Here is a 22537-nt window from a genome sequence, read left to right on the forward strand (position 1 = left end):
TTAAATGAAGCTCTCTTACTTGAGTTGCCTAATCAAGGTTTAAGGATAATCTCAACACCTTTTAGTGTAACTTGCAGGGACCCTCATACTTTCAGAGGTAATCCACCGCATCTTTGAACAGTTCTAAATTTTAGTAATTTTTTCTGGACATCAAGTCTAATCTCTCCCTTCCACCTAAATGCCCTTCAATTCTTTTTATTATTATTACTATAGCTTTTTTATTTACAAAATATTTACAATACATGGGTAATTTTTCAACATTGACCCTTGCAAAACCTTCTGTTCCAACTTTTCCCCTCCTTCCCCTCACCTCTCTCCCCTAAATGACAGGAAGTCCAATACTTGTTAAATATGTTAAAGTATATGTTAAATCCAATATATGTATACATATTTATATAGTTGTCTTGCTACACAAGAAAAATTAGATCAAGAAAGAAAACAAAACCTCCAAAGTAAAATAAAAATATAAGCAAACAATAACAGAAAGAGTGGAAAGGCTATATTGTGGTTCACACTCATTTTCCCATAGTTCTCTCTCTGGGTGTAGCTAACTCTCTTCATTATTGAACAATTAGAACTAAGCCCTTCAATTCTTGAAGAGAATTAATACATACTAGCCTAACCTCTTCTAGAAAAAATATACCCAGAGTCTTCAACCAGTCTTCATATATAATATGAATGAATCCTTTCACCAGCCCTATTCTAGTTCTGTTGTTTTTCAATATCTATCCTAAAATGTGGCCTCTAAGAATGAACACAGTATTCCTAATGTGGTCAAATATATTGTAAACATATATTGTAGGAGACATATTGTTTACAGAGATAGCCAGTGTAATTATTAATAGGCAATCATTAGAGTATGATGCTATTCTCCATATTTCTCTATATTTCAAGTACCAAAAATTGTATTGTTGTGGTTGTTTAGTCATTTCAATTATATCTGATTTTTGTAATCCCATTTGGGATTTTCCTGATAAGGACCACTGGAATGGTTTGCCATTTCCTTCTCCTGCTCATTTTACAAATGAGGAAAATGAGGCAAACAAGATTAAATAACTTACCCAGGTTCAAACAGTATCTGAGGCCAGATTTGAACTCATCTCTTCCTTATTACAGAACTTATGCTCTTATCTATCATATTACCTAACTGCAAATTTATCAGTGGCAAAATATATTCATCCAACAACAGTAGGATCATTTTTAATGGGTCAGACAAAGACTTGGGCTTGACACAATGAGAAATTTCCAAATAGTTAAAGTTGTTCAAAAATAAATTTGACTGACTCAGTGTTAGGATTACAAGGTGATAACTCAGGTTGTCTAAACAATTCTCTAGATCAGAATTCACATCATTGGGTTTGAGATCTAATGAAATCTGGCAAATGGATGTGACCCATTATAAATCTTTTGGTCATCTGTCTTTTATTCATGTGGTGGTAGATACCTTTTCAGGATTCACTTTTGCAGTGCCAACAGCAAAAGAGACAGCCCGAGTGGTCACTGAATTCCTTACCCAAGCATTTGCGATTATGGGTGTGCCACAAGAAATAAAAAGAGATAATGGGCCTGCATATACTTCTAAACATTTTGTGCACTTTTGTGCACAGTATAAGATTTTACACACCACTGGCATATCTTTTAATCTGCAAGGTCAGGGAATAGTAGAGAGAAGAAACAGAGACATTAAGACACTCCTCCAAAAACAAAAGAAAGGGGGAGCCACAGGTAATTCTAGAGAACTTCTAAATTTAGTTCTCTATACCATTAATTTTCTAATTTTTGACAAAGATGCACTGACTCCAGCAGACAGGTTTTATAACCCACCAGAAGGGCAGTGTCCAGTGTGAGCAGCTCCACTGTCCTTAGATAATTGCCAGGTGATGTGGAGAGACCCAGAAAGTGGTGAATGGAAGGGATCAGATAGGTTAACTGCTTAGGGGAGAGGGTTTGCTTGTATTTCTTCAGATGGAGAAGGAATCAGATGGGTGCCAACGAGTCGTATTCGCCTTGTCCATTAGAGAGAGACAGAAAAAGAGAAAAACCTCAAAGCAAAGAAAATCTAAGAAACATCTGACACTGAAAGAGCATGGCTAATAAGAAGACTGTTAAAGAACTTTAAAACCAGGAGGATTCATTGGATTCCTAACACAAAATGAGACTAATGGACAATGGACTTATGGACATTTATAAATTCTCAATTATTATTATTTGATTATGTTGTTTGTTACATCACTTCTAGCATGTGCTATGTTACTATGTGTTTATGTAATTTATGTAATTATGTGTAATATCTCCTATATTGATGGATTTATGTTTCAAGGCCATGACCACCCTATGTTCTAAATAAAGAAAGAGGGAGATGTTAGGATTACAAGATGATAACTCAGGTTGTCTAAACAATTCTCTAGCTCAAAATTCACACCTTCGGTTCAGGCCTTTGAAAGGAGTTTGCACCCTTGGACTTCTGGGGGAGAGTTTACATGTTTAAAGGAGTTTGCACCTTTAAAAGGAGCAAGTTCATTAGCTGTAGGAGTTCTCACAAGCCCTGTTGAGTTCTCACTAGCCCATTCTCTGCTAGGATAAAAGAGGAGGGCAGTAGGGCAAGGAGTCTAGTCTGGCTGGGAGAGTGAGTTGAGACGTCAGTCTGGAAGGATAACTTAGAGATAACCGGACCTTTACAACTCAGGAAGAAGTTCTTAATGCTTATATTTCTAAGCATAAATGTTTTCAACTAAGATTCAAGTTAGAGACCTTCTAGAGAAGATTTTTGGTAAGGAATAGACTATATTTGATGACCTCCTTTGAATGCTTCAAACTCTTTACATTTTGGTCATTTGATGTTCACAAAAGAGATTCTGGCAATAAAAAGAATTAATTTTCAATGCCTACCATGCCACTTTCAGGACCTTCCTTTAGAACAGGGATTCTTAATTTGCAGACAGTCGACTCCAACAATGTCCATAGTCATGAAGGACTCATCTTCCTAGATTCAAATGTGACTTTAGACACTTACTAATGTGTGACCCTGTGCAAGTCACCTAATTCTGTTTGCCTCAGTTTCCTCATCTATAAAATGAGCTGGAGAAATGGCAAACTACTCTAATAAATTTTCCAAAAAAAACCCCCAAATGAGATCTTAAAGAATTGAACATAATTGAAAAGATTGAACAATGAAACCCTTTCATTTAGCCAATTTTTGCTTTAAGGTTTATAAAACATTTTACAATTACTATCTCATTTTATTATCACAATGACCCTGGGATATAGGTACCATTATTATCCCAACTCTGCAGCTGAGGAAACTGAAGATAGAGTTTAAGTGACTAATTCAGATCATATAGCTGGTAAGTGGACAGATTTTAAATTCACGTCTTCTGACTCCATATTCAATGTTTTATCCACTGTACCACTTGAAATTTGTTCAATAATGGAAATATGAGTCAATGAGGAATGTTTAGACAATAATATAACTACAATATAGAATATTAACTATACAGTTTCCAAAATTGAAATAGAAGGTAATCATTTTTGCTCCTCTGCAGTAAAGGGGATGTTCTTCTTTGAAGTACAGGGCAAACATTCCACAGAGTGGGGGAATAAGTACCTTATTATAACCACATTGGGACATTTGAAAATATTATAAATTTGGTGGTGGATCATTGGGTCCAGTATAGAACTAATTCTTGTTTTCTTGTCACTTCCAAAATTACAAAGAAGAAACTAATATTAAGATAGAGAATATATTCTCCTCAAGAAATCTTTATTAAGAATTATGTACCAGGTTCTGTGCTAAGTTCTAGGAATATAAAGATAAACATGGTCTCTAACCTCAACCAGCTGATGTTTTAAATGGAGGTAAGGCAACAAGTCAATAACTATTGTTGATGATATATATTTAGTAATCTGAGAAGGAAGGAGACTAGCATCAGGAGAAAAAGAGAGAGGCCCTTTGTAGAAGGTGGAATTTGAAATGAGTCTTGATAGAAGCAAAGGAATCCAAGATCCAGAGAAGAGGAGTTAGAGAAAAATCACAAATATGAAGGGCAATCAGAGATTAGCATTTAGGGTGTCATTTGGAAGGAGCAAGAAAAGGCCAATGTTGCTGAATCAGAGTACATGGAAGGGATTAAGACCAAGAATTATGGAAAAATACGAAGGAGTCAGATTGTAAATGCAAGAAAATTATGTATTTGATGCTAAAGGCAAAAGAGAGTCACTGACATATAATAAGTGATGTACTATAGAAAAATTGGAAAATAGATTAGAATAGGGAGAGACTTGATGCAGAGAAAACAAATAGAAGGCTATTGAAATAGTCCAGGTAAAAAGTGAGAGGTCAAACAAGAGTAGTAATTGTATATGTGGAAAGAAAAGATTTTATACAAGAGATGCCATGAAGAAATTGTTAGCAACAGATTGAATATGTGTGAATGAAGAGTTAAAGATTATACCGGTTTCAATGATTACTGGGAGTATGGTGGTAGCATCAAAAATAATAGAGAGATTCAAAAGAGGGCTATGTTTGGGGAGAAAAATAATGGATTCTATTTTGGGAGGCTGAGTTTGAAATGCCTATGATATTTTTGAGGGCTTAACACAGTACCTGGTACATAGTAGGCACTTAAAAATCAATGTTTTTTTCTTCCCCATTCCCTCCGGAAAAATCCAATTTGAGATATACAAAAGGCGATGTGAATGGATAGATGAATAAATCAACATTGTTGCACTTGAACATAGCTTGAAAGAAAAATGTAGAATGATAGCAAAAGGGATAAGGAAAAGAAATCATTATAATGTCTTCTGATGTCCAGACGTTCCTATGTCTCTGTAATTGTCTGGTTGAATAATCCAACAGTTTACATTAGTCCATCTAGAGCTCTATAATAATTAATTAAAATCATTGCTATTTGGCTTGATAGTGAGACAGTAATTTTTATTAGTTGAAAATGAGAGCAAAGAGTGTACATTTCTATGTTGTTAGAACAAATTCCTGCACAAAGCCCAGAGGAGCAGTGATATAAATAATAAAGCATAATACTTTTTCCAAACTTTGTTCTTTAAAACTCCAGGCCCAACCTAAGTAATAATTTAAGCTCCATTTTTTATGTTCACTAATGCTTAAATCGTTTGTACAATAAATCCCAAAGAAATGGAAAGAAAGTATTTTAAAATTCTGCATAAAAATCCTTAGTGAGCAATAAGAGAGACATACTCCTTCCTCTTGGTGGGGAATAAACAATCTTATGTCACTCTAGCAGTGGAAAAGTAACCAGTATCAGTATCATCTCAATACATATAAAATTGAGCTTATTCCTTCTCTTAAACATGATCATCTTTCTGACTTCACCATTTATGCTTATTGTATCAAGTCTCCCAGACTGGTAACCTTGGAATTATCATCGACTGATTTTTTATTCCCTCTTCCCTCTCATAACCAATCAACCAAGTTCTGATGATTCCACTAAATCTGTCATTCTTTCACTCTTCTGTGTTTCCTTGACACATCCTCATTAACACCTCTCTGAATGGCAGCAATAGCCTTCTGTCTTTGCTGCATTGTTTCTCTTCCCTCTGTGATCTAACCTTCATTGTAGTTGACAGAATAATCATTTCCTTTTTTAATGTGTAGATCTAGTTATGTCTTTTTTTCCATTAAAAAAACCTAATTCTCTATTACTTTTTGAATTTAGATTCTTCTGTCTAGCATTCAAAGTTTTTCAAAATTTGATACTACTCACAGTTTTAGCTTTCTTTCCTATCAATTCTTTCTATACCCTTTATGTTCTAGCCAAAATGAAGTATTTTCTTTTCCCCCATACAACTTGCTAATAGAACCATTAGAATCTCCACTAAGAGGACAGTAAGAAAAGGTACAGAAAGATCAAAGATGAAATCCTACTCATAAGTAATTCTTTCCCTCTTATTCAAACTATATAGAAAGGAGAAAAGTGTGCTTCACTTAAAAGTATTAAATGGTATTAAAAGTGATAGGACTCAGATAAGAAAGAGATTTGTAGACATGGACCTAGAACGGGTCTAGGAGATCTTCAGTCCAACTGTCTCATTTTACGGAAAAGGATCATGAATCACAAAAAGGCAATATACCTAATGTCACTTTAGTAGTAAGTAGTAGAACTAAGATGTTTACTTCTTATTCTAAATTCAGCTTTCTTTCCATTATAACAACCTAGCTGATAAATTGATTTTGTTTGGATAACCATTATTTAAGTAGAAGTCCTGCTGGAGTGGGCACTTTAAAAGAATTGAGGATCCTGATCAATGAAACACCCAACCATGCTTCCAAAAGACTGACGATGAAGTATGCTGCCTCACGACAGAGAGATAAGGGACTCGAGGGACAGGTACATTTGTGGACACCAGCAATGAAGTAATGTGCTTTGTTTGATTACATCTTTTTTTTTTAATTAGAGCTGTATTTTTATTTTTGTTCAATTAGTAAAAGATGTGGGATCAAAATAATAAATAAATGCTTGTTAACTGAAAAAAAAAAGAATGTAAACCTTAAAAGTAGAACCAAAAAGCCAGGGCCACATAATAGGAAGACAAAAAATTCTGTTTGCTGATGCATAGTGCCTGGCACATGGTATTAATGTTCATTAGATTGTATTGTATTATATCAATAAGATAATGTGAGGAAACAATGTTAGGCCTCAGCTATATATATATATATATATATATATATATATATATATATATATATATATATCCATTTAAATGTGATAGGAAATATTTAGAAAGAAAAAGGCACCATCCCTTTAAAAAATCAAGTTTCTAAATGGTCAAAGGATATGAACACACAATTTTCAGACAAAGAAATTAAAACCATTTCTAGTCATATGAAAAATGCTCTAAATCACTATTAATTAGAGAAATGAAAATTAAGACAACTTTGAGGTACCACTATGCACCATTCAGATTGACTAAGATGACAGGAAAAGATCATGATAAACTTTGAAAGGAATGTGGGAAAACTGGTACACTGATACATTGTTGGTGAAGTTGTAAATTGATCCAACCATTCTGGAAAACAATTTGGAACTTTGCTTAGAGGGCTATCAAACTATGCATACCCTTTGATCCAGCAGTATTTCTACTGGGCCTGTATCCTATAGATCACAAAAAAGGAAAAGGACCCATATGTGCAAAAATGTTTGTAAGAGCCCTTTTTGTAATGTCAAGGAATTGAAAACTGAGTGGATACTCATCAGTTGGAGAATGCCTGAATAAGTTAGGGCATATGAATGTTATGGAATATTATTGTTCTATGATCAGAAAGATGATTTTGGAGAGGCCTGGAGAAACTTACATGAACTGATGCTAAGTGAAGTGAGTAGAAACAGGAGAACATTGTACATGACAACAACAAGATTATGTGATGACCAATTGTGATGGACATGGCTCTTTTCAACAATGACATAATTCAGGCCAATTTCAATATACTTGTGATAGAGCCATCTGCATCCAGAGAGAAGATTATAGGGACTGAATGTGGATCACAATATGTAAAGGGCTGAAACTCTTAAAAGATGTGCTTGAATCAGACAACGAGTACTTAAGGCTAATTACCTATTGGACAATGGTTCTATTAGCATATGCTTGGAAAAATGGCCCTTCTCACTGTTCCCTGCTGGCTTGATGTTTGGTGTATACAGGAAGTATTAGAGGTTGGTGTGAGAAGAGACAGACTCACTTTTCAGCAGGAGGAGGAGGAAAAAGGTTGGTGGCGAGCCTGTGGTAGTTTGTCTATCTCCTTCACTTCTCCCCCTAAAGACCAAGGACTTACTTATCCTGACTGCAGCTGTTCTTGAGGCCTCCAGGGAGCTAATCCAGATTTTACAATAATATAGTATTTTCACTTTTTTGTTGTTTGTTTGCTTTTTTTTTTCTTTCTCAATTTTTTTTTTGTGATCTGATTTTTCTTGTGCAGCATGATAATTGTGGAATTATGTATGGAAGATTTGTTTATGTTTAATATATATTCGATTGCTTGCTGCCTGAGGGAGGGGATGAGGAGAAGGGAAGGAGAAAAACACAAGGATTTACAAGAGTGAATGTTGAATGCATTCTGAAAATAAGAAGCTGTTAAAAAGAGAAAGAGAGAAAGAATCAAGCTTCAAAAGAGAATCTGGGCATGCTGGCAGCAAAAACAGATCAAAACAAATAACAAAAACAAAAAGCCTTCTATATTCTCTGAACTTTAGGTAGAGAAGACACTCCACAAAGAGATTTCATGGTATAGAGAAATAACATGGTTGCCATGGAAAGCATATTTTATTGGAAAGTTGAAGACCTTGCTTTGAATCCTGTTTCTGACACTGATTTTCTCTCAGACCTTTCAAGACTCATTTAATAAGATAATCTCTAAGACCCTTTCCAGCTCTAAATATATATACATATATATATACATATTAGAAAGATGCAGAGTTAAAGGTGTAGTTGTCAAGAAAATTGTTTCCAGATTATTAGATCAACAAGAGGATTGCCTCAGACTCAGAAAATAATGTTAATGTATTGTATTTCCCCCCACTTTGCTACTTCTAAATCAAATCATAGTAAATAGAAAAAAGTCATGCATTAAAGGAAGATTCTGTTCCATATCTGGTAAGTATCTGGTACTGTCCCAGGCTGGACCTGCTTCAATTGCTAAAGGTTTCAGCATTCAGACTAAATTAAGTATATGAATATATCCATTCCCTAATAGCATAATAGCCAAAGGATATGTTCAAATAGTTCTTAAAAGTAAAACTGCAAAGTATTCACAATCATGTGTATGAATGCCTCATATCATTAATAATAAAACAACCCTGAAGTTTCACCTTGTATCCTAAAAAATGTCTCAAAAAATCCAAAAAATGGCAACAAAATAATATATATTGGATTACTTGTTCTTTAAGGGAGGTTGGAGAGAAGTGAGGGGGGAATCGGATCCCAAGATTTTGCAAGGGGGAATGTTGAAAATTAACTATGCATATGTTTTGAAAATAAAGTTTTAATAAAAAAGGAAAAAATATTAAATACTTGAAATTCAGAGGAAAATGGCAACAATACATATTGAAGAAGTGGAAAAATAGATACTCTAATGCATTGTATGGAGTTATGGAATGGTATGACCATTTTGGAAAGGAATTTGGAATTATGCAAGTAGAATGAATAAAATGTCTATACACTTTGAACAAGAGAGTTCATTATTGACCTTCCATCCCAAGGAAGTCACTGATAAGAAAAAGTCCCTATATATGTCAAAATTTTTGTATCAATAATTTTTGTTGAAAGCTAAGAATGGAAAACAAAGTAGATGGCTATGTTTTAGTCATGACCAAAAATGTGCTGCATGGACATAATGGAATATTAATGTGCTCTAAGCAATTACGAATATATAGCAACATGGAAAGATCTACATGATTTGATGCAGAGTGAAGTTAGCCAAGAAAACAATATATACAGTTACTACACCAATATAAAAAAGTAGACACTACAAAATTAAAAGCAAACAGAATAAAAGTGTAAGAAACAAGTGACATATAAGAAGACATCCCTAATTGTACATGTTTTTTTGGTACTTGCTTTTTAGTCTTTTCTAATGTATTGATCGAATGTGTTGAATTTTCCTCCTTTTTTCTCTCAAAAGATACTATTTGTCATATGGGATGACTCTCTGGGAGGTGGAGATATGGATGGGATACTATGGTGATATAAGAAACAATATATTAAGTATCAGTGGAGTACAAGATCTACAATTTCTTGAACTTAGTAGCCTTTATTGTGGGTCCATTCATATTTCAATCTATCTACCTTTGCCATTGGCCTTTGGACCAGGAGAGCACTTTTTAAATGAAGAATCCTAGCTTATTTATATTCCAGGGTAAAAATATAGAGATTTTGTAGCCAGGAGAAAAAATTACTGGTAACTGCATCAATGACATTTAATATGATGATATTACTGTTATGAAATAAACATAGCCTTTCATTAAATTTCATCGTCATTTTTGTATCCTTCAATAAGGCATTTTTAATCAATTACTTGGCTATATGTATTATATAGATATAGTTTGGCATGCTCATCATGTCATATTGCAGCAGCTAGTAGCACAATGAATAGAGTCCCAGAGTCGGGAACACCTGAGTTCAAATCCAGACTCCAATACTCAGTAGCTATTTGACCCTATGCAAATTTATTAATCTCCATATACCTTAGTTTCCTCAATTCTAAAATAGGGATCTTGATAACACTTTCTTCATGGGATAAATTAGATTAAGTTAGATAATATTTATAAAGTGCTTATATGTAGTAGGAACTTAATAAATGCTTATTTTCTTTCATCTAATTTGAATATGGCACTAAATTGAGAGGGATTACTAACATACTGGATGATAATATCATGATCCAAGATGTTCAAGCTGAATTTTATAAGATGAAATTCAATAGGTATAAATGTAAAGTTTTACATTTAGATTCAAAAAATAGGATAGGGAAACAATGATTAAAAAAAAGTTTGAAAATATTCTGGGGTTTTTAGCTTATTATTATTAAGCTCACTATTAGCTTAATGTGAGTCATCAGGGTTGTATGGCAGGTAATCAAATATTTTGAGAGCTTAGACTACATTGAAAAGTGTATGTAGTTTCTAAGAATAAGGTGATGGTCCAATTATACACTGCAATCATTAGATAGCAACTACAGATGTGGGTTCAATTCTGGGAGCTACAATTCGGAAAAAACATTGATAAGCTGCAGAGAATTTAGAAGAATCACCAGCATGCTGAAGGACTTTAAGCCCATACTATTTGAGAATCTATTGAAGAAAGTGGTCAAAAGTAACCTGGATAATTCTCAGAGTAAAACATAATATTTCAAAGTCTGACAAGTTGAGGAAAGATTATATTTGGCCTTAGATGACAAAATTAGGTATAGTGAGTTCTGTAAACATACTAAACCTTCCTCTATCCCCAATCCTTTATAAAGCTACATAATACAGAATAAGATTAGAATAATGCAGTAGTCTGAAGTTCTTAGTGTAATCTAAATGAGAAACTTAATCACTTTTCAAAGCTTTATCAGTCCCCAAAACAGTATTTTTTTTTTGTGCTGAAATCTTTTTTATGTAATTTTTATGAAAGGTCAACCAGTGTCTAAAGAGAAAGACCTGATCAACTCAGGAAAGCATTTTCTCTGAAATTGGTTAAGATTCAGATTAAGAGAAGTAAGAACATATTTACTTAATTCAACTAATAGAAGTGTCTCTTGAGCTTGTTTTATCAGGCTGAAAGATTCCTTAGAGGAAGTAGTTAAATCAGGCCTGAATGGTTTTTAGGAAAATTATTCTCTAGGGTGGGCCAAAAGTTGAGCTATGATTCTCTTTGATGGATTTAACTATTAGTTATGTTAACTCTATTTTATCTCATTTTGAAGTAGTGCCTTTTGCTAAATGAGTAGAACTATTTGTGCCACAGAAATTTTCAAAGACAGGATGGATTTTTACCATTGTGGATTTCCTTTCTCTCTAAGATGCTTAGAATTAGTTAATTGTGAATTTATCCATGGAAGATTTGTGTCTAAAACAGAGTAGTGAGTTTTTTCTTTTATAGCATGAAAGTTCCAGCAGCCAATTTAGGCTTGATATAATGAAAATCTTCTTAACCATTAGAGCTCTCCAGAAGTCTAATGAGCTACTTTGGGAAGCCCTCAGTTTCACATCTCCTGTTGTCCTTTAGCAGACTCCAGGGCAGTACTGTCAAATATAAATTGAAACAAGGACCATTGAATATACATAAGGATTCTTGAAGGCTGCCTTTTGACTTAGAAAATCATATATTAATAATATTTCTACTTGTATTATTATTTATTTTGTTAAACTTATTCTAATTCAATTTTAATCTTGCCCAAGCCACATTTGAGCTACACACGCATGTATTGTGGGTTGCATGCACATTTGACACCTCTTGACTAGGTGATCATTCGTTGGATGTATTTTAAAAGACATTCATTTTCAGGTGAGATTGAACTAGATGACTCTATGCAGAGGTCCCTTCCAACACTACACTTCTTGATTGTTTTAAGGTAACTTTGGGCTCTCCAAAGCCATCTCAGAAGACTGGTCCTACCAATCCTACCAATCAGTAAAGGTTTCCCATATGACCTTGGCCATACAGGAGCTTGTCTCCAGGTTGGTTGTAAGATGTAAGCTTCTCAATCATAGCAACTCTCAACAACTATGTTAAGAAAGGACTCTCCTTGAAGTACTGAAGAGATCACAGACATTAAAATAATTATAGTTTACACTAGTAAAAAAATTTTTAGCTGCTGATGGAGATGGCTTTTTTTTCAACAGTGAGGTGATTCAGGCCAGTTCCAATGATCTGGTGATGAAGGGAGCTATCTACACCCAGAAAGAGGACTGGGAACTGAGTGTGGATCACAACATAGCATTTTCACTCTTTTTTGTTGTTGTTTGCTTGCATTTTATTTTCTTTCTCATTTTTTCTTTTTGATTTGATTTTTCTTGTGCAGCAAGAAAATTGTATAAAAATGTATGCATATATTAGATTTAACATAAAAAACTTTATAGTTATAAAATGCTCTATGCACATTGCCCTATTTAGTACCAACTACAACCTCTAAGATTGTTGCTCAGTCATTCACAGTCATGTTTGAGCCTTCCTGGATCTATTTGGGATTTTCTAGACAATGATACTAGAGTTGTCCATCATTTTCTTCTCTATAATAGACCAGAGGAGAAACTGAAGCTCAACTAGTTTTGAGGCTTGAAACACTTATGTAGTATAGAAAAGTATAGTGTGGGACTTTTACTCAGAAAGGTCTGAGTTTGAATTCTGCCTCACACCAATAAAAAGAGAATATTTACATAGCTCTTTAAGGTTTGCAATGCTGGGCAGCTAGGTAGCGCAGTGGATGGAGTGCCAGCTTTGAATGCAAGAGGACCCAAGTTCGGATCTGGCCTCAGACACTTTACACTTCCTGGCTGTGTGACCCTGGGCAAGTCACTTGGCTCCAGCCTCAGGAAAAAAAAAAAAGGTTTGCAATGCTTTGAGTATATTCATTCAGATTCTCATGATAACTAACTCCAAGGGAACTAGTTCTTGTATGTCTCTTTAATGGATATGGAAACTGAGGCTAAAGAGATTAAGGGATTCTAAACTCTCACAGTTGGCCTTGGTGTGAGGCTATGAAGACCCCAATATGATTGGAAACTACTACACAACAACAATCTTAGAGGTTATAGATTTCTACACAAAGTATATAGACATTTTATTCACTCTATTTGCATAATTCCAAATTGTTTTCAAAAATGGTCACACCATTCCATACATAACTCCATACAATGCATTAGTTTCTTTTTTTCTAGCACTTCAACGTGCATTGTTGCTATTTCCCCCCTGAATTTCAAGTGTTTAATGTTTTTTTTTCCTTTTTTATTAAAACGTTTTATTTTTAAAACATATGCATAGATAATTTTCAATATTCACCCTTGCAAAACTTCGTGTTCCAAATTTTTTATTCCCTTCCTTCCCTTCACCCTCTCCTTATACACAGCAAGTAATCCAATATATATTACATTGTTGTCATTTTGGATTTTTTGACATTTTTTAGGATATGAAGTGAAATTCCAGGGCTGTTTTGATTTGTATTTCTCTTATTAGTGATTTGAAGCATTCATACATGATTGGGAATACTTTGCAGTTTTTCTTTTAAGAACTTTTTGAACATATCCTTTGTCTCTCTTTCTCTGTCTCACTCTCTCTCCCCTTCCCTTTTTCCTTCTGTTACTCTCTCTCTCTCTCTCTCTCTCTCTCTCTCTCTCTCTCTCTCTCTCTCTCTCTCTCTCTCTCTCTCCCCCCCCCCCCAACTATGGTTTTCTTTTTCTCTGTGTACATGGTGTTTTCTAAATTTTCTTAGAGCTTTCTACATGCAAGTCATTCCATTATTATATCATAGTATCTGGGGCAAACAAATTATATGTATGAATATATATCTAGAGATATCTGCAGAGCAGACTTTGTGAAGTATCTTATGTAAATTCCATACTCCAAAACCAATCCTCTCATTTTGTTCTCTAATTTTAATAGTAGGAATATCAAGTGACTGGCAAAGATTTAATTTTCATTTAATAATAGATGATAGCTACATCATTCATTTTTTGTGTTCATTTTCAGACTTGTCTAGTTTTAATGGGAAGGATAACATTGCATGCAGACTTTTGTGCAACTAAAGGAAGTTCAATAGAGTTTTAAAGTTTTGATGACAGTGGATATGGCTGCCTACTGTGTAAAACGTTATTATTGTTAGACATTGTAGGGATTTGCTTTCCAGATGTGCACAGCTATTCTATGATACAAAGCATCTGATAGAAATTCTGCCTACTGTCACTTCTTGGAATAAATTTTGTACTGTCAGTCTTTTTTACCCAAGAAGCTGGCAGGCAAGGCACATATTTCCAGGGATTATTTGCAAAGGAACAGTTCACACTATCTTCTAAAATAAACACAAACAGCTCTGGTGTTTCTGTAAATCAAATGAGACTCTGCACACTTTCATAACCTACCAGTACCCTGGCATGACACATTGGGAGGGATGTTGTAGCTGAGAACTGTCTCTTTAGTTACTACCCTCAGGGTTGGCACTGTTGGCAATAATCCAAGGTACTAGCATTGGGGAAATGTATGACACACATTTAGCAAATTATGTGGGCTTTACGAGACTATTTTCTTTTCCATAGCAACTGTCCCTGATAATGTTGCAAAGTTTAGTTGTCTAGAACAGCTTTCCTCAAACTCACTTGGCCATTAAAAGTCTTTTTTTTTAATTCAAAATTACATTTGTGCTCCTTCAATAAAAGACAGAAAGTTTAGGGAGAGAAAGTGAAAGAAAAGAGACAAACTGAAGAAGTATTAGAAGAAGAAGTTTGTATGTGATCTGGAGAGGTTTGGACTATTGAGATAGTTCAAAGGTTAAATTTAGAAAAGAGAAATTTAAGAGAAATTCCAGAAAATTTGAAGAGCAATCTCCAGACCTATATACAGATCCAAATTTTAGTTTTGATTTGGAAGAGGAAGCAGAACCAAAGAAATTTAAGGAGGACATAAAAGGATCTAGGAAGTAGAATCTGAAGAGGAAGATACAAGAAGAAGAAGTTGTCAAGAAAAAGATAAACAAGAAAAGGCATGTGTAGCAATGAGAGAGTAAAACTTATTGATGGAGTAGAGTCCGGTGAAAGGTTTAAGAGGAAGTGAGTATGGCTATGAAGTTACTATTAAGTCTAAGAAAAGGAGTTCGAGTTCTTTTAAAAAGGGATAATTCATTATAAAAGTTTGAAAAGTAGTTAAGGTTGAAGTGCAAACACCCACAAATTGTTGTTTTTACTTTTTAAACAAAGCTGAAAATTTTGATCTGTCTAGAGAGTAGGAGAAATTGTACAATGGCAGTATAGAATATGTGGTGTTTATATTTCTGCCACAGCTGAATAACTATTATTTGTGTTCTAAGTGTAGGCAAGTCCCCTGGAGGAGAAGATGAAGGCACTCAAAAAATGTTCCAAGTTGTTTGGGAGAATGAAGCACCCCTCAAGGATACAGAAATGAAACTTCAATTGTGATTTGCAGCACAAGATGGGCAACAACCTTTGTCAGGATGTTTTGATAATGAAAGAGTGTTTCACAAAGGAGAAGGAAAAGGCAAAGGCAACTGTTCAATTAGAGTTTAAAACAAGTTCAAGGTTTTCCCTGGATGCTCCGAGTAGGAAAAAGTAGCTTGTTCTCTTAAGAATTATATAGTACAAGCATAGAGACTGTTAGATAATATTTCATTCTCCTAAGAGTCAGAAGAAAAAGACCAATAGTACTTAGCATTTCGCTGGTGGGTAGGGGATGGATGGGAATAACTGGGAAGGTAACTGAGAGGGCCATTGGTCAACCTAACAACGGAAATAGAGGTCTATTGTCTTTCCTGGGTATTTATCTAAAACATAACACAGAACCTTCCAAGATTTATAAAAGCACTTGACAACTACCAACTTCAAAAAAACAACCACAACAACAAATAAAAAACCTTTCTAACAGGATCTGCAAGTTAAATGGGCTGCCTCAATATGTGGTAGGTTGGTTTTCCTGCCTTGAAAAGCTTTAAGCAGAAATCGAATGGCTACTTGTCAGCATATTATATTAGGGATTCCGTTCACATCCAAGTTAGACTCAAGGACAGGTTTTTAACCTAGAATCCATGAATTTATTTTTAAAATATTTCACTACTTTACAGGCCAAGAAAACTGATTTCTAAGTATTTTACTTTATGCAAGTGAACACATTATTTTAGGAGGAGTCTATAGGCTTCCTCAGTCTGCCAAAAAGTTCCTTGGCACAAAAAAGGTTGTGAATCTATGGCTAGTTTGGCTGCTAGATTCTTTTCCATCTCCCAAGTTCCATGATTTTGTGATTTTATGAATTAATGAATGGTGGTTTGGTGGTAGGTGAATATGGAATATCCTTGAGATAAAGGGGAATCAAGGACATTTTTTGAACAAATTGGAGGGAAAAAAAAGACAATTTTATTACCAAAATATGTCTTTTTTTCCCCTGAAGCAATTGGAGTTAAGTGACTTGCCCAGGATCACACAGATGGGAAGTTTTAAGTGGCTGAGGTCACATTTGAACTCAGGTCCTCCTGACTTCAGGGCTGTGATAGATATAAAAAGTGATAGATATAAAAGACAAATATAGATAAAGTACTCTAGAACAAAAGAAGGAAGAACAATAAATGAAGCCTAAAATAAGCCTTGGAGAAAGAGGATTCTAAAAAAATCAAGAAAAAAGGAAAACATTTCTGTTTGTGATTAGTCCATTTTAGAATATGAATATAAAGAATGAGATATCATTGTGATTATAAAAAAAAAGTCTGAATATAAAGAATGAGAGGAAAGTCAACTGCAGTCAAACAAGTGTCTTAGATTTAAGGGTATTAGATTTCAAAAAGCTTAGAAAAGGATAGGTAGTATTCTATGGATACTTAAATTCTAGGGGTTGGGGAAAGAGGAAGTAAGCTCATATGTAATGAAAGATTCTCAAGAATGAAATATTGGAGACAAAGAAAATCCTATTGTAGAAGGAAAGGAGTGTTTATCAAAAGAAACCATTGTAGATACACAAGGAACACACTGAGCAACTTAGATTTTTTTCCCCACTTAATAGTATACCCCCCCACAATTATATATAAAGATGCAATTTAGAGTTTTAAAAGATAAGGACAAAAGGATGGAACCGAGGGTAAGTTATCATGAATTAATATAAAAACATGGCATAATCCCCTAAAAATAATATATGTAGTGCTGAAGCGTAGAATAAACTCAGAACAAACAAGGCAAGAGAGGAAACTAAGGATAACAAAGTAGATAGAATAATGGAAACAGGAAAAGGAGAAAAGTTAAATTCTATATTTTGCCTTTGTTTTAACTCACAAGAATAATATTTGGATTGGAAAATCAAGGTCAAAAAATGCTTCATAAGGAATTGATACCTAAGATCATAGAATTATTGAATCATAAATTTGGAGTCTGATGAGTTGCTATCCACTATTAATATCCTCATTTTGAATGTTGAACAAAGTGAGGTCCAAAATGTCTATTGTAAATAAGTAGCAAAAAGGAGAGCCAAGATTCCAACTCAAGCTCCACATGTGCTAATTGATTGTATTTTTTTCTCTTCACCCCACTGTCATACTTTCTTCTGTATCAAAATTCTAGTGGATTTATGATCACTACTATGACTTTGAATCCTGAGTCGGTGTAGCAGGTAGAGAACCACTCTTTGGCACATAAAGATGTGGATTCAAGTTTCAACTTGGATACACACTGGCTCCATGACCTGGGCAAGTCATTTTTATCTCTAAATGTTCCAAGCCAAAGCTTCTTAAAGTTTTTCCACTCATGACTCCTTTTTGCTTAAGAAATTTTTACATGACATATATACATGGAGGGCATATAGACATAAAATACAATAGCTATACAAATTAAACATTTATTGATAATGAATCATAAATTTGTGACCCCCACATTCAGTTAACAAGACTCCATATAGAGTTATGAACTACATTTTAAGAAGTTGAGCTCTAAATACCTCTAAAATTATAATTTTTTGAGGAGGTATCGACCTACATTAGTAAAAGGAATTCCTCATATGGGAGTTGCCTATATCATTTAAATCACATGTGGTTTTTTTTTTTCCATATTGCTACTAAGGAAGCATGAAAAAAAAAAAACAAGCAGCATGATTTCATCAAGAACATTTCATATCTGACTAATGTCATTTCATTTTTTGCCAGGATTATTAGGCTAGTAGTAGATCAAGGGGATATGATAGGAATTAGCAAAGCATCTTTCTATTTCAAGAGCAAATGACTCTTTCTAGGATTCTCTTAGAGAGTCTAAATCCAATTTCCTGTTCAAGAATCTCAGGCCTTCATCTGACAATTTCCCCAGCCCATTTTCTTCCAATAGGTACCATAAGAGAAGTATGCTAGAGAACTTGATCTTTTAGACCATTTGCTGAAGAAATGCTTTCTTTTCATTCTTTTTGCCATGAAATCCTTGTAGTCAATTAAAAAGTATTTGAATTCAGATTTTTTAAAAAGTGAGAGAAGTCTTAAGCATATGTAAGCTAAACCAAATGGAATTTAGATTCTTTCAAACCACCTGGGTATTGGATTAATTGAATCAACATTAATCAGGCCACTTTCATAATAACCTCAAAGCTTTGAATTGTCCTCAATTTGGCAACCAGGCACCGGATGCTATCCTTCTGTTTGTTTAGATTTTTTTCAAGGGTATTACAAAACATAATTCAGTTCACCAGGAATAAACTTGATTCATGTTTCTCTGACTCTTTTGACTCTCAATTCTTTGTATCTTTGTTATTTTCTCCAAAGAATTCTTATCATATACATCACTAAATTAAATGTAAATTAAAAATGTAAATGTTCTCATTTTTTTCTATACAATTTATCAAAAATGTAAATTTCATTTTAAGTAAGGTGGAGCAGAATGGAAATTTTATTTAATCAAGCATATATTATCCTCATTATTTTAATCTTGATTGCTTAGCTTAATCTGGCACACACTTATTATAATAATATCAAAATTCTCTAAATATATTCTATGTCTACTTCTGAGATAAAAATTCCCTGATTATGTAACAAATAACTAGAAATTTCATTTTCTGAAGTTATGTTAATTTCAGGGAACCTTTATTTCCTTAAAATGAAAAAGAGCTTTTAACTATGTCACAATTTTAAAGATATAGTTAATAAAATTAGATAGTAACAGTAATAAGATCATAGATTCTGAACTAGAGGGAAGCTTTGATGATGAGAGTTAGGTAAGGGGTAACCTCTTTTGGTTTGGCACAAGGATACATAGTTAAATGCAGTCTAGTGACCGCACAGAATCCCCTATAAAGGAATTTACAGGCCCAAAAACCTAGATTATAGGGGTTTGGAAATAAGGGTAAAGGTAGAAAGACGCCAGGGCCAGAGCTGGTCGCTGGGCGGACAGGAACTTTACATGGCCATGTTTGGGGGTTCCTGCAAAAGAATGGGCTCCAGGGTTCCCTTTTTATAATGGGGGCTCTTTGTGATCTTGAAGGTGGGTGGAGTCCCAGGCTCCTGGCTGGTTTGGGGAAACCTGAGCAGATAGTGGGGTGCTGGGAAAGCCCAAGTTAGCTCAGATCCAGTGGGAGCTGGCAAAGCCCAGATATCATTGGAATTCAAAAGGGTGCTTTTGACCAGAATTTGTGAATCAAAGATCCTAGCTTCTTCAGCCATGGGGGTAGGGAATCAGAAAGGAATCTTAAAGGGACCTCAACCCACATTATTGAGATTATCTGGTCCAGGAATCTTAATCTGGGATCTATAGATACTCTAAAATCTAAATGATCCATGGATATATTTTTGTGGGGGAAGAGGGAGTAATCCAATAAACTTGCATGGGGAAAAATTATATCTTTATTTTCTCTATCCTGTATCTGAAATTTAGTTTGTCTTTCAATTATTTAAAAACATTCTTCTGGGAAACATTTAAGCTGAGTACAAGCCATAGCAATCAATAGCATTGATTAGTGGTTCTGTTGAGGTTGGGAAGGGACCCCAAAAAACAAACCAGTATCACGAGGTGTCTCAAAAGAAAGCAATATTATTCCAGTTCTATATGCTCTATGAGGGTTGAAACCTGGGGCAATGATTGCCAATCTGTTACTTTGATTTCTGACATGACACCTAACATTTTATAGGTAAAAAACACTCCCTTTAGAGTAGCTCATTTTTGCAGCTCTGTAGCAGTTGTTTGCCAGCTAACTAGAGGGAATGTGATGAGTGCCTTGTCAGTGATACAGCTGTAATGTTTAAAGGACAAGGCACATCCACATACAACCATTTAGTCTCCCTACTTAGCGGGCTTCTTTGTCATAACCTCCAAGTTGTTTAATTTCAATGTTTTCTAATTAACTCCAAAAGAGAATTCATTAAGCCTACAATTCTTAATACAATAGCTATAATTTCTTTACATTCATTTGTTCAACAAACATTTTTGAGGTTCCTATTATGTGTGAAGCACTGTTAGGCATATCAGGAAATACTCATGTAGATAAGCTGGGCAATGCTGTTCTGAAGGAGATAAGTAAATAATAGAGGAGGTGGCATACACAAATAACTGTTCTACAAATTAGAGCATGAAAAATGCATCAGAAGAGTACAAAAACTAGTCAATGACCCACTCCTCTCCATCGTCATCAGGAAAATCAAAGAAAAGTCAGTAACAGAATCTGAAGTGAAGCTTAAAGGAGAGTCAATTAACAGTTAATATGAGGAAAAAACATTTCAACTATAGGCAATGACCTAAACAAAGGAACAGAGTGGGGAAATCACATAATCACATAAGATGACAATGGGTATTTCAGGTTTAAAAATGTACAGCATTAAATGGAGGAAATATTATGATAAGGGGCTGGAGATAGAGTTGTTTAGACTTGGATTGTTGAAGACTTTGGTGAGGAATAGGAAGGTAACTTTTGCTACCTTTAAAATCAAGTGTAGAAAAACAATCAACAACTCCTTAGAACAAAATATAACTACAAAGGAAATATGTCTTGTTTCTAAATTGCAATAGTGACAGGTAGATAATTACTGTAACTTCCTCTTCTATATTAACTCAGTTGCCACAATCAAAATAATTAGCATAGTTCCTGAATAAGATGAGTATTTATTTGGAATGTGATTATTTTTGAGTATTAAAATACATTTAAGAATTCTTTTTTTTAAAAAGAACTTGATATAATATTAGCAAATTATTAATTTAGAGACATTCCAATAAAAATAGCAATATAAAATAAAGTTCATCATATTTACTATGTGGCAATATAGTAATGATGCAATTATTATGATAAGCTGAGAAGGACAAGATGCTCCTGGCCCACATCTTTATGTAAGGTGGATCATTAAATCGAAAATACTTCCTTTGTCTCCTTTTCTTATGACTTCCTCTTAAATTATTCTCTGGGCCCTACCTTTGATGGGAAAAAGAGAAGTTTTCATTTTAAAATGGAAGGAGAAAGACAATGGCAAGGAAATGCCTCAATTATTCTTCAATAATTATTGTTCTAATGGACTCTTTATGATCCCTAGTTTAGGTTCTTTTGGCAAAGACACTGGACTGGCTTGCCATTTTCTTCTCCAGCTCATTTTATAGATGAGGTAACTGAGGCAAACAGGGTTAAGTGACTTACCCAGAATCATACAGCTAGTAAATATCTGAGGTTATATTTGAATTAACAAAGATGAGTCTTCCTCACTCCAGACTTGGCATTCTATCTACAATGACAGCTATCTGTCCCTCTGCTCTTTGTACATTCTACACATTACAATCACACAGTTCTTTGTTTTTCTGTATCAAAATTTGTCCTTTATCACTTTTAGGCATATAACTATACTCATACTGTACAACTGTCAAATAAAACTTTTTGCATATCTGTTCCTCTAAGTTTGTCCTCCTTTCTTCTATAACATTTGTTCTTGATTCTCTTCTGCCTTCTTCCTATAGCATTTAAGGCTGGACTTGTTAGTCACTCTTTTTTCTCCAAGTTCATTATAGTGTTAGAATCATTCCCAATGAGATTTCATGGTGTACTGAGGTTTTGCCCATTCTCAATCATTGTCTCCAGTGTCCTGTTACAACTATTAATAAAATCCCAAGCTTTTAACAGGTAAAAGTTGGAAGCACAAAATGTCTAAGCAGCAAAATGAAGAGAGATACTTAGTCCACAACTCCATTTACACAGGGACTTCTTTAAGGGGATGGTGAATGAAGAAGTTACAGTTTTTAGGATATAAATGAGAATTAAACCACCACCTCATTTCATTAAGTTCTTAAATGTCCATCAATACCTCTTCTTCATGTGGGTGAGAGTGACCTTAGACAAGTGATTCAGATTTAATTTTAAAAATCAATCCACTTTTGTGTGT

General features: G+C 34.3%; 1 protein-coding gene and 1 long non-coding RNA gene across 5 annotated transcripts in view; one reads left to right on the top strand and one right to left on the bottom strand.

Moving 5' to 3' along the window:
- Window positions 1-15644, top strand: part of LOC141565880 (uncharacterized) — a 50760-nt gene extending 35116 nt beyond the window's left edge. Inside the window, exon 3 of the long non-coding RNA XR_012489172.1 lies at window positions 15524-15644. This is a non-coding gene — a long non-coding RNA (uncharacterized LOC141565880). The remainder of the gene's footprint in view (window positions 1-15523) is intronic.
- Window positions 1-22537, bottom strand: part of GRM1 (glutamate metabotropic receptor 1) — a 438388-nt gene that overhangs the window by 69133 nt on the left and 346718 nt on the right. The window lies entirely within an intron of this gene.

The sequence above is a fragment of the Sminthopsis crassicaudata genome, chromosome 4 (assembly GCF_048593235.1).
Source record: "Sminthopsis crassicaudata isolate SCR6 chromosome 4, ASM4859323v1, whole genome shotgun sequence".
NCBI lineage: Eukaryota > Metazoa > Chordata > Mammalia > Dasyuromorphia > Dasyuridae > Sminthopsis > Sminthopsis crassicaudata.